The 13894-nt window shown below is 52.9% G+C and overlaps 1 protein-coding gene across 2 annotated transcripts in view; it reads right to left on the bottom strand.

Annotated features, from left to right (window-relative positions):
• The window catches only part of LOC105479077 (splA/ryanodine receptor domain and SOCS box containing 1), a 75045-nt gene extending 62256 nt beyond the window's left edge, over positions 1 to 12789 (bottom strand). The window contains exon 1 of one of the 2 annotated variants that reach the window (XM_011736892.3): positions 12634 to 12789. The gene's annotated coding sequence lies outside the window, so the exon portion shown is untranslated. Of the gene's footprint in view, positions 1 to 11925; positions 12252 to 12633 lie in introns of those variants that run through there. The other variant, XM_011736899.3, reaches the window with a different exon arrangement.
• Positions 12790 to 13894: the final 1105 nt, after the last annotated feature.

Here is a 13894-nt window from a genome sequence, read left to right on the forward strand (position 1 = left end):
CCAGCTCCGTGACGGGGAGTCCCCACCCCCAGAACCCATACCCCGGGCCCACATCAAGCTCTCCCAGACCCTGCTAGGATCCAATATGCCACCAGTCTTCCCGTTACTCCTTCATCCAACAGGTATCCAAGAACCTACTGTGGACCTAACTACTGGGGACTCAGCAGTGAACAACGGCCACGTGGCCGGGTCCTGCCCTCCTGGAGCGCACAGGTCACTGGGCTGCCCACAACAGCAGCTGTCCCTGGCATGGTTGAGGGTGCATGTGTCTGTGTGACAGGGTGGACCACGGATGGCAGGGCTACCTGCTGAAGGGGACACCCCTGGGAAGAGGGGAGGTGTGAGGGGACCCGGTTTTGGAAAGTGAAGCGAGAGGGGTGTGGGCCAGCCGGTGGGAACGGGCCAGCCGAGGCGGGACCAGGCAGCATGAAGAGTGTGAAACAGGGTCAGCAGAATACAGGTGACAGTGACTGAGGCTACAAGGGCGGAGAGGGACTCTCCTGAGGGGGCATATGGGCCACAAGGACGAGAGGGAGAGGTGGGAGAGGCCCCTGTAGGGAAGACAATGCCAGATGGGTCTGGGCATAGGAGGCAGGTGCAGCCTAGGGAATGGCCAGAGCTTTCTAAGCCAGGATAGGGCAGCGGCACCCAAGCGGCAGAGGGTGAGCTCATGTGGCTCATGCCCATAATCCTAGCACTTTGGGAGGATTGCTTGAGCCCAGGAGTTTGAGACCAGTCCGGACAACATAGGGAGATCCCGTCTCTGTGAGAAATTTAAAAATTAGCTGGAGGTGGTGGTGTGCTCCGATAGTCCCAGCTACTAGGGGGGCTGAGGTGGGAGGATTGCTTGAGCGTTGAGCCCAGTTGCCAGACATGTCCACTCGGACCACTTCGACTTGGGACAGGTTCAAAGCACCTCCATGGACCTACTCCCCTAGCCTGTAGGTCATCACTCACGATGACTCCCAAACTAGCTGGGAACCTGAGGCACCTGCAGTTCTTCACCCGTCTCTACACCCCACATTCAACTAGTTACCGAAGCCTACCCACGCCACCTTGGAGATGCCACCAGCGTCCATCCCAACTGGCAGGTCAGGGATATGAACCGCCATCTCTCTGGCCTTCCAGCTCCAGCCTCCTCTCCACCAGATTCTTAAGGCGCCCATAACTGCATTAGCCAGGATTCTCCGGAGACACAAAACCCATAGGATCGAGAGGGAGAGACAGATGAGAAGGGATGGGTCAGGGGAACTGGCTTGCTCGGTTATGGAGGCTGAGTCCCACTACAGGCCATCTGTAAGCTGGAGACCCAGGGGAGCCAGGAGTGTGGCTCAGCCAAGTCTGAAGGCCTCGGAACCAGGGAAGCCAGTGGGGTCATTCTCAGCCCCAGGCCAAAGACCCTGGGGACCACTGGTATGAGTCCCAGAGTCTAAAGGCCAGAGAACCCAGAGTTGTGACATCTGACTGCAGGAGAAGAAGGACGTCCCACCTCTGGGACAGAGAGCCAGGATTCGCCCTTCTTCCAGCTTTTCATTCCATCCAGGCCACCAGCTGATTGGACGGTGCCAGCCCCCATAGAGGGCAGATCCTCCCTGCCCAGCCGAGTGACTCAAATGCCGAAAACACCTTCGCAGACACACCTGGGGCAGCCTGATCATTCTACACAATGCCAAACCACTGGGTTTCCCTTTCTGCAGAAAAGGGACTGGCTCAGTGTATACTGAAGCATTGAGAATAATCAATGCTTTACCATCTATCCAGGTATTCCTTAATCTAGTCAAGTTGATATCTGAAATCAATCATCACAGGTTCACCCCTTAGCAACTGGCACCCATTGGCATCTCCTTAAACCATACTTAATCTCCAAGGACAATATCAAGGTCATAGTTCCACCTATCATGACACTACTATGCTACATACCAAAGACGCATCAATCCCTTCTCCAGAGAGGGGGTACAGTCCTTCAGTGCCATTCACTCCTCTCTCCTCTGATACTCAATAACTTAAATACTATGATGTAAAATTAATACCTAAATACTGCTATAGACTCAACACATGTTCTAAGAATAAGAAGTAAGAGAGGAAAGAAAACTGATATTTGCCTAATATACAAGTAAATGCATACAACCGTATTCTGAACAAAATAGGGAGGAAGTACTCCCGGCAATTCTGCCCTTGTTTCTGTAACTGGTCACGTGGTTGGAGCTGGTATTTATTTTAATTACCTCCCTCTGTCCTGTTCTGTGTTCCTTTCGTCTACAACAAGCACCTCAGCTGGCTGTGGTTCTTTAAGTGGCAGAGTGACCCAAACATTCATTCCTGAAGGGTCTGAGTCATTCACAGTCCTGCCTGGATTGTATCCTTGTAATTTCCCATTGACTTAATCACGGGGCATGGTAATACTAAGAGATGCCCTAGGGAGTATCCTGTACTCCAGACACACTCTTCCTTACCTCCATTGTGGAGCGGTCCACATTAATTTCCCCTTGGTAGTCCAGATCAATTTCCACAGCCAACACTATCACTCCCCTCTCAGCCTACTGACCCAGAGGCACATGGAGCCCAAAGTGGCCAGGTGGCAGCCTTACCCCCAGTTCAATGGAATCACTGTTGTGTCTCCTGGGAGGAGCATTCCTCCCTCTGGAACGAAGACCTCCAAGCCAGCAGAGCATAAAGTCACAGGAACAGGAAGTAAAAATTTCGCTAGTGGGTCCCTAGGGGATATGATGCACGGTGCCACTCCCATTTCCTCCCCTTGATTCCTGGACCCATGAACCCTGGCTATGGTAGAAACCAGCACCATATATTGGATGCTGATACAGAGTACATACAGCCTTTTGAAGACCCCTGCCCCAGCCCTACAAAGTACTGTCACCTAGCTGGCGTTGTAATTGCAACTTCAAAAGACTCTACTGCCCTTCTTTCAAGTCAGCTGCTTCGGGATGGTGGGAAACACGGTCATTCCCAGTCCCAGGTCAAAGACTCCGGGGACCACTTGTACAAGTCCCAGAGTCTAGGCCAGAAAACCTGGAGTTCTGACATCCAAGCGCAGGAGAAGAGCGTCCCAGCTCTGGGACAGAGAGCCGGGATTCGCCCTTCCTCCAGCCTTTTGTTTCATCCAGGCCCCCTGCTGACTGGATGGTGCCTGCCCACATGGAGGGCAGATCCTCTCCACCCAGTTGAGTGACTCAATTGCCAGTGTCCTCCAAAAAAACCCTCACAGACACATCTGGGGCAGCCCGATCATTCTACATAATGTCAAACCACTGGGTTTCCCTGTCAGCAGAAAAGGGACAGGCTCAGTGTGTACTGAAGCATAGAGAATAATCAATGCTTTACCATCTATCTGGGTATTCCTTAATCTAGTCAAGTTGACATCCAAAATCAATCATCACAGGTCTACCCCTTATCAACTGGCACCCATAGGCACCCACTGGCATCTTAAGTCATACTTAATTTCCAAATAAAGGCAATAACAAGGTCATAGTTCCACTTAGCGTGATAGGTGAAACCAGTGGGCTCGTGCTCACCCGCCAATTCCATGCACATGAGCCCATTGCCACACTTCTTTGGTTGTGAAGTGAGTTCCTTGGAAACAGTGCTATGTGGACAGCATGACAGTGGGTATGGTGTTCTGTGGATCAATGGATGGTGACTTTGGCAGAAGCACTATGTGCAGGGAAGACGAATCTGTATCCAGAATAAGTGCCAGTTCCAGTAAGGACAAAATGCTGCCCCTTCCAAAACAGAAGTGGTCCAATGTGCCTTCGACCAGGTGCAGCGATCATCCTGGCAAATGGGGCCATATTGGAGCTCAGTGTTAGTCTCCGCTGCTGGCAGACTGGCACCCAGTGGTAGCCACAGCCAGGTCGGCTTTGGTGAGTGGGCAGTCCATGTTGCTGAGCCCACGCATCACCTCCATCTCTGCCACCATGACCACTTTGTCCCTGAGCCCATCAGGCGATGACAGGGGTGGCTAAGGAAAGAGGCTGACTAGAATCCACCTAGGTCATCCTACCCACATACCTCATGTCCTCTCCCCACTCAGGAGGTCTATCCACATACATATTCCCCCAATTTCTTTTTTGTTTGGTTGGGTTTTTCGATACAGGGTCTCATTCTGTTGCCTAGGCCGGAGCAATCACAGCTCACTGAAGCCTCAACCTCCTAGGCTCAAGTGATCCTCCCACCTCAGCCTCCCAAGTAGCTGGGACTGCAGGCATGAGCTACCATGCCCAGCTAATTTTTAATTTTTTTTTTAGAGATGGGGGACGGGGAGTCTCACTACGTTGTCCAGGCTGGTCTCGAATTCCTTGGGCTCAAGCAATCCTCCCACCTTGGCCTGCCAAAGTGCTGGGATTACAGGTGTGAGCCACTATGTCAGGCCCCCAGATTTCTTTGTCACCAATCTTCCAATCATATTCTTTCCAAGTCCCCAAGTCCCTGACCATCCAGCCAAATCATCAGGCACAGCCCATGAATCAGTATATAATCACTCATCTGGCCATCTCTCCTTCCAAGCAAGGTGTACAAGCAGGTGCACTGCCTGAATCTCTGCCTGGGAGGATTTCCCTTCACCCCTGTCCTTCAGAGACGTCCCAGCAAGGGGCTATAGTGCTGCAGCTGTCCACTTTTGGGTGGTGCCTACATATAGTAAGAGTCATCTGTAGCCATCTGTAAACCAGGCTGAGTCTTCACTTCCACTGTCAACTGATCATAGGGAACTCCCCAGGAGACCACAGGTACAGGCTGGAGAGAGAAGGCAGTGGGCAAAGTAAGAACCATGGGCCTTTGGACCACTTCCTTATGTCACTTACTTGTGCCTTCAGGACCTGCTGAGACCTGATCCCATATATACCACTTCCACCTGACAGGAGCGTTCTGCCGTACATGCCCAATGTACGGTTTGGTGGGTCAGATCATAGACAACACCCATTTCATGATGGGCAGCTCAGGTCACATGGCAACTTCGTGGCTGATGGTCAAACGTTAAGTTTCTACTAGGGCCCAGTATTAGGCCAAGAGCTGTCTCTCAAAAGGCATGAAGTTATTTGCAGATGACGGCAGGGCCTTGCTCTAAAATCCCAAGGCCTGTACTGCGATTCATCTACAGGGGCCTGCCAAAGGCTTTAAGCAGCCTCCCCGTCTGCCACTGACCTCAAGTACCACTGGATCCGCTGGTGGTCCAAGTGGCAAAGCAGGCTGCACAGCAGCCTGGACCTGTTGCAGTCTTCTGCGACGGGCCCCGTTCAAAACTAGACACGTTAGAGTGACTTAGCAAATGGGCTGGAGTAACACACCCAAATGAGGAATGTGTTGCCTCCAAAACCCAAATAGGCCCACTAGGCATTGTGCCTCTTTCTTGGTTGTAGGAGGAAAGCTGTAACAACTTATTCTTCACCTTAGAGGGGATACCTTCACAGGCCTGACATCACTGGCCCCCAAGAAATTTCACTAAGGGAGAAGGCCCCCAAATTTCTGTTGAATTTCTTTCCCATCACTTGACATGTATATGTCCTACCAATCAGTCCAGAGTGGTTGCTACTTCTTGCTCACTAGGTCCAATCAAGCATAATGACATCAATGCAATGAACCAGCAAGATACCTTTTTTTTTTTTTTTTGAGACAGGGTCTCACTCTATTGCCCAGCTTGGAGTAAAGTAGCACAATCACTGCTCACTGCAAGTCTTGACCTCCTAGGCTAAAGTGATCCTCCCATCTCAGCCACCCAAGTAGCTGGGACCACAGGCATGCACCATCATGTCTGGGTAATTTTTTTAAAAGTTTTTTTGTAGGGATGGTGAAACCCCATCTCTACTTAAAAAAAAAAAAATTGACTGGGAGTGGTGGTGCGCACTTGTAGTCCCAGCTACTCGAGAGGCTGAAGCAAGATAATCACTTAAGTCCAGGAGGCAGAGGATGCAGTGAACCAAGATCAAGCGAGACTCTGTCTAAAATAAAAAATAAAAAAAAAATTTAAAAATTATAGAGATGATGTCTCACTATGTTGCCCAGGCTGGTCTCAAACTCCTGAGCTCAAGCGATCCTCCTGCCTCAGCCTCCTGAAGTGCTAAAAGTGCTAGGATTACAGGAGTGAGCCACTGTGTCCAGCCCTAGCATATCTGTGGAAGGGAAAGGTGATCAAGATGACTGTGAAGTAAACTGTGACACAGGGCTGGAGAGCTGATATACCCATGAGCCAAGACCGTCAAGGGGCACTGCTGGCCTGATCAGCTGGAAGCAAACTGCTTCTGGTGGGCCTTATGGACAGGTATAAAGAGAAAGGCATTTGCCATATCAACAGCTGCATGCAGTACCAGGGACCAGAGATATGTGAATTTTTGGAGTCACCACTTGGTTAAGTTTACAATAATCCACTATCAGTTTCCAAAGTCCGTCTGTCTTCTGCGCCGGCCCAATCGGAGAGCTGAATGGGGGTGTGGTGGGGGTCACCACCGCCCTCATCCTCCAAGTCCTTGATGGTGGCGTTAATCTCTGCAGCTCCACTAGGGACGCAATGCTGCTTTTGATGTACTATTTTCCTAGGCAGAGGCAACGCTCATGGTTTCCCTTTGACCTTTCCCACCATAATAGCCCTCACTGCACAAGTTACGGAACCAGTGTGGGGATTCTGCTAGGTGCTCAGTATGTCAATTACAAACCTGGAACCAGGAAATAACCCCAGGATGGGTTCAGGGATCCACTGGAGACACCACAAGTTGGACCGAAGCTAAAACTCCATTGATCACCTGACCTCCATAAGACCGTTCTCTGACTGGCGGGCCGCAGTGATGTTTTCGGTTTCCTGGAATCAGTATTAGTTCAGCGTCCAGTTATCCCTGAAAAGTCTAATTATTTCCCTTTCCTCAATGCATATTCACCCTGGTAAAAGGCCACAGGTCCCTTTGGGGGAAGGCTAGGAGGAAGACTAATAGCATACACTTGCTGTAGTGTACTGAGGTCCTTCTTCAAAGGGACCCAGCCTCCAATTCATTCGTTTATTCATTCATTCATTCATTCATTCAGGGGGGCTTAATTGTGTAAACTGGCTCAAGCCTGGGAAGCTGATTGAGGGCTATGATTTTCTGTTTTAATTATTTTTCTGTTTCAATTATTCAAGTTAAGACTTCTTTTCTTTTTTCTTTTTTTTCCAAGACAGAGTCTCGCTCTGTCCCCCAGGCTGGAGTGCAGTGGCTCACTGCAAGCTCCGCCTCCCGGGTTCACGCCATTCTCCTGCCTCAGCCTCCCAAGTAGCTGGGACTACAGGCGCCTGCCACCTTGCCCGGCTAGTTTTTTGAATTTTTTAGTAGAGACAGGGTTTCACCGTGTTAGCCAGGATGGTCTCGATCTCCTGATCTCGTGATCCACCCGTCTCGGCCTCCCAAAGTGCTGGGATTACAGGCGTGAGCCACCACGCCCGGCCCAAGACTTCTTTTTCATTTGACCTGTAAGTTTCTGCTTATATAGAAAACTTCAAAGAATCAAGTAACTTATAAGATCAAGTAAGAATTTCATAGGTTTCCTGTCTATTTCACTTCTAAGAACACCACGATTAACTATCCAATGCCATAGATCCACACAAGTCAGACTATTCTGATTGCAGCTTTGCCTCTGCAGTCCATTAGGTAACCACACTGACCTTGCCTTGGATGGCTGAGTACTGCCACTTGGCCCCTGCACTCCAAATGCAATTACTCCCGTTGCATTTAAGTTTTCCATTTGAGTGACTGTACTGTAAGGGCTGGATCACAGAGCTCTTCAGGGATGCTGGGGCCCCTCACAAATCTCTCTCTCAACGTATTGGTGAAAGATCTGTCTTCTGAATCTTCCCAGTGTGGGTGAGTAGCTTTTAAGTGACAGATCCACTCCAGCATTCCAATGTCCTTAAGTCTTTGAATCCCTAACTCTACATGAAACCTAAGCCTATGAATCCCTACCTCTACATTAAACCAAAGGAGACCCAGCAACTCGAACTCACTCACAGCAGGTCATTCTTTGATCCATGTTCCAGTCAGCCAACCAAATGGATCTCTTCTTAACTCCCTGAGCTACAACATAAAGTGCAGAATCTCTGCTTAGTGGGCCTATATCCATAAATTCAGCCGGATCCAACTTTATGTTGGTTCCACATCCTGATATCCACTCCCACACACGCTCCCTTGGTGTCTGCTTGTATCAGTTAGAAAACTCAAGTGGTTCTCTTGGAGTGGAGTGCAGCTCCTCACTCTGACCTTGGAAAGGGTGTGACCAGATCGGCCACACTCAGACTGTCTGGCAAGGGGTGTTCACAACTGGGGCACCTGTCAAGCCCTTGTCACAGGTAGGTTTTTCCAACCCTGGAATCCTATATTCCTACTCAGCAGTCATTTCTCAAGGGTGGGGTTTGCATCCTAATACTTTCTTCATCTTGCGCTCAAATCACCCAGTGTCTTCCTAGTTTTCCAAGAGATGCCCAAAGGTGGCAGAGACTCTTGGACTCCTCCACCCATTGCCTACGCAGTAAATTCAAGAGGGGCAGGCTCAGTTTCAGATCAGATGCAGAGGTTGTTGACAAACCATTCTCACAGTCACATCTCCTGACAGCCAGCCCTGCCACAAATCCCATGCCTGCATTGCACAAGGTCTGGACCTCAATGGCGGGCAAGGCTGGGCTGTGCCTTGGCGGATTCTCTTCCCCATCTCCAAGAAAGGCCCCGAGAGCCTAAGCCTGTTGTTGATGTGGTCTGTCTCATGACCACTGGACTCATTTATTTTTAACGTTGGGCAATGAACAGAACTTTTAAAACACAAAGCAAACAGGCAGCTTCCCAAAGGTTCCAGGGGGTTGGCAGCAGGACAGATCCCCCAATGAGCTGTTGGGTTTTGCCATCCTCCCTTTGTCCAAGCAAGGAAGGAGCCTCAAGTCCAAGTCAGAATGGATGTACATCTCCTGACTCTTGCCCTGCATAAAGTAACAGTCAACCTCTTTGAGACTTGATGCTTCCTTTAAATGCTTCTTAGGAAGAAGCTACGGATGACCTGACATCTTGTACGCGCTTCAAAATAATCCAGCGTGTGTGTGTATGTGTGCATGTATGTGTGTGCATATGTAAGTGTGCATGCATATGTTTGTGTATGTGTGTGTACATATGTGCGCGTCTTCTGCGAGCATAAGTATGTATGTGCATATGTGAGTATGTGTGTGCATGCAAGGTAAGGAAACCTGGGGGCTCATCATACTCTGCTTCTAACTTTGGCATTTTTGATATTTTCCATAATAACAAAACATTTCATTTAAAAACTAAGCACATACTTCTTGAAGAAAAGGCTCAGGTGGTGGAAGTGACAAACTGCACTGGCAAAGGACTTGGGTGCCAAATCTGGATTCGAGTTTTGGCTCTACCATTCCCTTGCAGCGAGACCTTAGCCAAGTTACCTGCCCATTCCAAGCCTCAGGAGAATGGACATGGAGGCAGAACCCACTTCCCAGGGTCCTTAGGAAGCCCATGAGTCAACGTGTCAAGGACTCAGGTCAGAGCCAGCACTCACATGCACTGTGAAACCATGAAACCATTTCCCACTATTATTATGCTTAGGACTCAAAGTCACGTCCATAAAGCACTCTGTAGCACAGAGCCTGGCACCTGGCTGCCAGTGGAACTTTAGACTGGGGGAGATGTTATCAGATAACTGGGGGAGGGGAGAGCACTCATTGAAAGTCCAAAATCAAAGTGCCTTAGAGTCTAAATTTCATTGATCGAGTGTTGGGGGTTGGGGAGAAGGTAACACACCCCGGGGCAGACTGAGGCACACCTGTACCTGACCTTGTGCTTTCGTCTGATAAAATTTTTCAGAACAAAAAGATAAACTGAATCATGCACACCAGCCACAACCTATTTCTTGAGAAGAACTGATGCAAAATGCCCAGATGAACTCATGAACACCATGAGAATCAGAGGTTTTGCTAAATTTGAAAATGCGTCTGCAGGCAAGTTTCCATCCACCCAGGAGGAGGGGCAGGTGCAGGAAGGGAGCACGGCACACACCATGGGGGTGGGAGGGCAACGCTGGCTTCCACGAGCTGGGACCCCACCCCATTCCCCAGCTCTGGTGGAGAAATTAAACATCTGTGATGATTCCAAGGGGGTGAGTTTTTTGCAGCAGCCCAGAGGAACCCACTGAAGGGCGGATCCAGCCTTACTGGAGCAGCCCAAGAAACGGCCTCACCCAGCTCCAAAGTGACATCACCGGGGCCCCCAGCAGGACCACTCCTTCCTAAGGGCCCTGAAACCCACTGATTCTTCCCAGGGCCTGGCCTCCCTGAAGCCGGCATGGCACTGGGTTTGCTCCCTGCTCGGGGCTGTCTGAGCCACTGGGGCCAATGTGCTACTGCTTTTGTTTTCTCTGCTGCTACGGTGGTAGCCAGGCTGGAAAAGGAAGACTTGTAAAGTGATTGCCTTAGTCCACTCCACACCTCCCCACCCACAAACACACACACACACACACACACACACACACACACACACACACACACACTCCATCTACTGGGTAAAGTGCTCCCTGCAGAAGAAAAGCAGCTGTAAGAGAGCAGGAGTGCTTTAAATGATCTAATCCAGCCCATCACTTCACAGCTGGGGAGACATGAAGTGCCTGGCCCATGACCTCAGTGCTGGGGACAGTAACCAACAGCAACAGTTTCAGGACTGGGGAGTCTTGGTCCATAGCCCTGGCTGTGCAATCTGGGTAAGTGAACCACCCTCTCTGGGCCTCTGCTGGGAAAGGACAGGTTGGCCTAGACAGTAAGACAGGGCTTCTCTGACTCCAAAATTCCTCAATGGGGAGAGCCCACCACCTGTGCCGCTCATGCTTAGCCCAGGGCTTTCCACCACTGGGAGGGGGGTCTGAGGAGGAGGCAGGGCAGAAGGGAGAGGCCCTCATCCCCTTCCTTGCTTGCTGTTTTCCTCACACCCCACAATGAGAAATGAAGTTGTGGGCCCAGCCCCCCGCAACAAGAACATTCTTCCAAGGACACCAAACCTTAGTCACCAGGGATGGCGCTTTTACCATGAACACCTGTTAAAACTCAACTCATGACCAGTTTCTGATGCTACAGACTGGAGTGTTTAATTAAATATTACTCACTCAGGAAGCAGCCCCTGCCAACTCACCCCCAAACTGTGTAGTTCATTTTCAGAGAAATGGAGGGAGGAAGAGCCTGCACTCTCCTCGGGGGCACCAGCAGGGCTGGCCTAGTGAGGTGTCTGTGGCCCAGCACGCCCAGCTATCCAGAACAAAGCAAAGAAATCACCACGAGGAGCAGCACCTAGGAACCAGAGGTCCTCCGGCATGGTCCCCACACACACTCACAGAGACACACACACACAGACACCCTCACAAAGACACACAGACACACACTCGGACACCCACACATACACAGACACACTCAGAGACACAGACACAGAGACACTCACAGAGACACACGTACGGACACACAAAGACACACAGAGACACACACAAAGACACACAACGACACACACACACACAAAGACACAGAGACACACATTTGCACAGACACACACTCAGAGACACAAACTTGCAGAGACACACAGCCAAAGACATATACACAACTCACACACACACACTCAAGACACACACAGACGTACAGAGGCACACCCAAATACACAGAGACACACACACAGTCACTCAGAGTCTCAGGCACACATTGACAGACACACAGACTCACTCAGACACACACTCAAAGACACATACATACACAGATGCACTTAGAGACATACACACATGAACACACAAATACACTCATACGCAGGTACATATTCACAAGGACACGCACAAACACACACGCAGATGCACTCTCAGAGACACCCGCTCTTCCTGCAGACCCGCACCCTCCCCTGGGGGCCGTCCCGTCCCGTCCTCACCCCTCACCGGAACCTGGACGCCACGAGCCCCGCACACGCCCGGGGACGGTGACCCATCCGCGAGTCCTCCCGCGGGCCCAGGCCGCCCTTGTTTTTCCGATTTAATCGATTTCCTGACAACTCTCCGGCTCTCCCTCCGCTGCTGGGAGAAGCTGCGGCGGCTCCGGGGCGGCGGGGAGGGCGGCGCTCGGGTGTCCCCGGCAGGCTCCCTGGGGGAGGTGCTGCGGGAGGGTGGGGGCACCCTGACGGGGGACCGGGCCGCGCCGCCAATCCCGACTCGGACTGGCGGGAAAAGCGAAACTAACTCAGCCCAGCGGGGTCCCGCTGCCCCCGGGTTAAGGAGGGGACGGGTCAACGGCCCCGGAGCGCCCCGGCCCCTCCTCGGGACCGCAACTCGTCGCGACGGTCCCCGCGCCCTGAGACCGCCGCCGGGCCTCGCCCCGGGACCCCTGCCCTGCAGCGGCGGCAGCGAGGAGCGGGCCCGGGCCCCTTTCCCTGGATCCGCGGAGAGGCAGGCGCCCCCGAAGCCACCGCGGGAGGAGCCGCGCCCCGAGTCCCCATCCCGTACCCCACCCGCTCCCCCGCGCCCAGCCCCGCGCCACCCACTCGGTCCCCCAGCGCCGCGATCCCCGCGTCCGCCCCCGCCCGGGCCCCCGCGCCCCCCGCCCGGGCCGGACGCCCACCCATCGGGTCCCAGGTGCCCCGCGCCGCCTACCGCGCCCGGGGTGCCGCCGCCGCCGCTGCTCTCCGAGGCCGAGGAGGCTCGGGCGCCCGGGCCGCGCCCGCCGCAGGGAGCTAAGTCGCCTCCTCCCCGCGGCCCCGGCGCCGGCGCCTGGAGCCTGGTTCCTGCTGCGAGCGCGCAGGCTGCCCGAGCGCGACTTCTGTGCGGAGGAGAAAATCAACCGACGGCTTTAAAGTGAAAAAAAGAGAAAAGCGCCGGTGGGTGGGGCCGTCCCCTGTCCCTGCCCCGCCCCGCCCCGCCCCGCCCCGCCCCGCCCCCGGCCTCGGGCGCACAGACCACTCAACACTGCATGGAAGGCAGGGGGCGCGGGGCGCGGGTCGCGTAAGCCCGACGCTCGCTCTGCCGCCCCCTTCGCCCCCTTAGTCCGCCGCCCTCTCCCGAGTCACCGCCTTGGTGTTGCCAGCCCGAAGCTCTGGTCCCTCCGGAGGCGCCTTTGGGAAACGCGTGGCGCAGGGCCTGGGTTGCAGCCGCGGGAGGCTGGAGTGGGGGCGGGGGTCTTACGAGAAGGAGAAATCTTCGCGGAGAGTGGGGTTGTCCCAGTAATCCCGAGCAAGGCCTCGCCGGGTTCCTCTGAAGTGCCCAGCGGGGACGGGTGGGCGGCCGCCAGGGGGTCCAGGGATCCCCCTGCAGCGCTGTTTCAGCCCCGCACGTTTCGGTGTCCACGGGGACGGGGGCCTCGGACCTCGAGACCCTGAGGGCGCGGGCACCTGGCATCCGCAGGGCTGCTCCCTGAACAGGTCCCAGCCTCTGAGGACTTGTCCTGTGGCTCTAGCTCGTCCAAGGAATTTTCCTGCCCCTTCCCCGAGCAGAGCAGTCACTTGGGACTGGGAAGATTTTAAAGACATTATTGTTTGGAGAGCAAAATTGTCTTGCATTCCCCACCCCTCGCTGTGTAGTGTCCATTGAAAACGGTGAGGAGTTAGCCTTTCTGGGGAAGTCGAAACAAATAGTGGGGCTACCGTAGTTATTGGGTCTTTACCATAACCCAATACAGTGAAGGCGGGACTAGTATCACCCTCACTGTAAAGAGGAAACAGTACCTGGCCCGAGGCCAGCTGTCCAGAGCTTGGAACCCAACTGAACTGTGAGATTACAAAGTTTGATGTCTCCCATCTTACGGTGCTGAAAATCAGTTTAGTTTAGCTTTGTTTGAACTCAGAATAGGAATACGGAGACTCAACCGACTGCCCTGGGCTGGGCGGGCCTGAGTGGGCATTCTGACTTTCCAGGTGCC

Source organism: Macaca nemestrina, chromosome 1 (assembly GCF_043159975.1).
Source record: "Macaca nemestrina isolate mMacNem1 chromosome 1, mMacNem.hap1, whole genome shotgun sequence".
NCBI classification, from domain to species: Eukaryota; Metazoa; Chordata; class Mammalia; order Primates; family Cercopithecidae; genus Macaca; species Macaca nemestrina.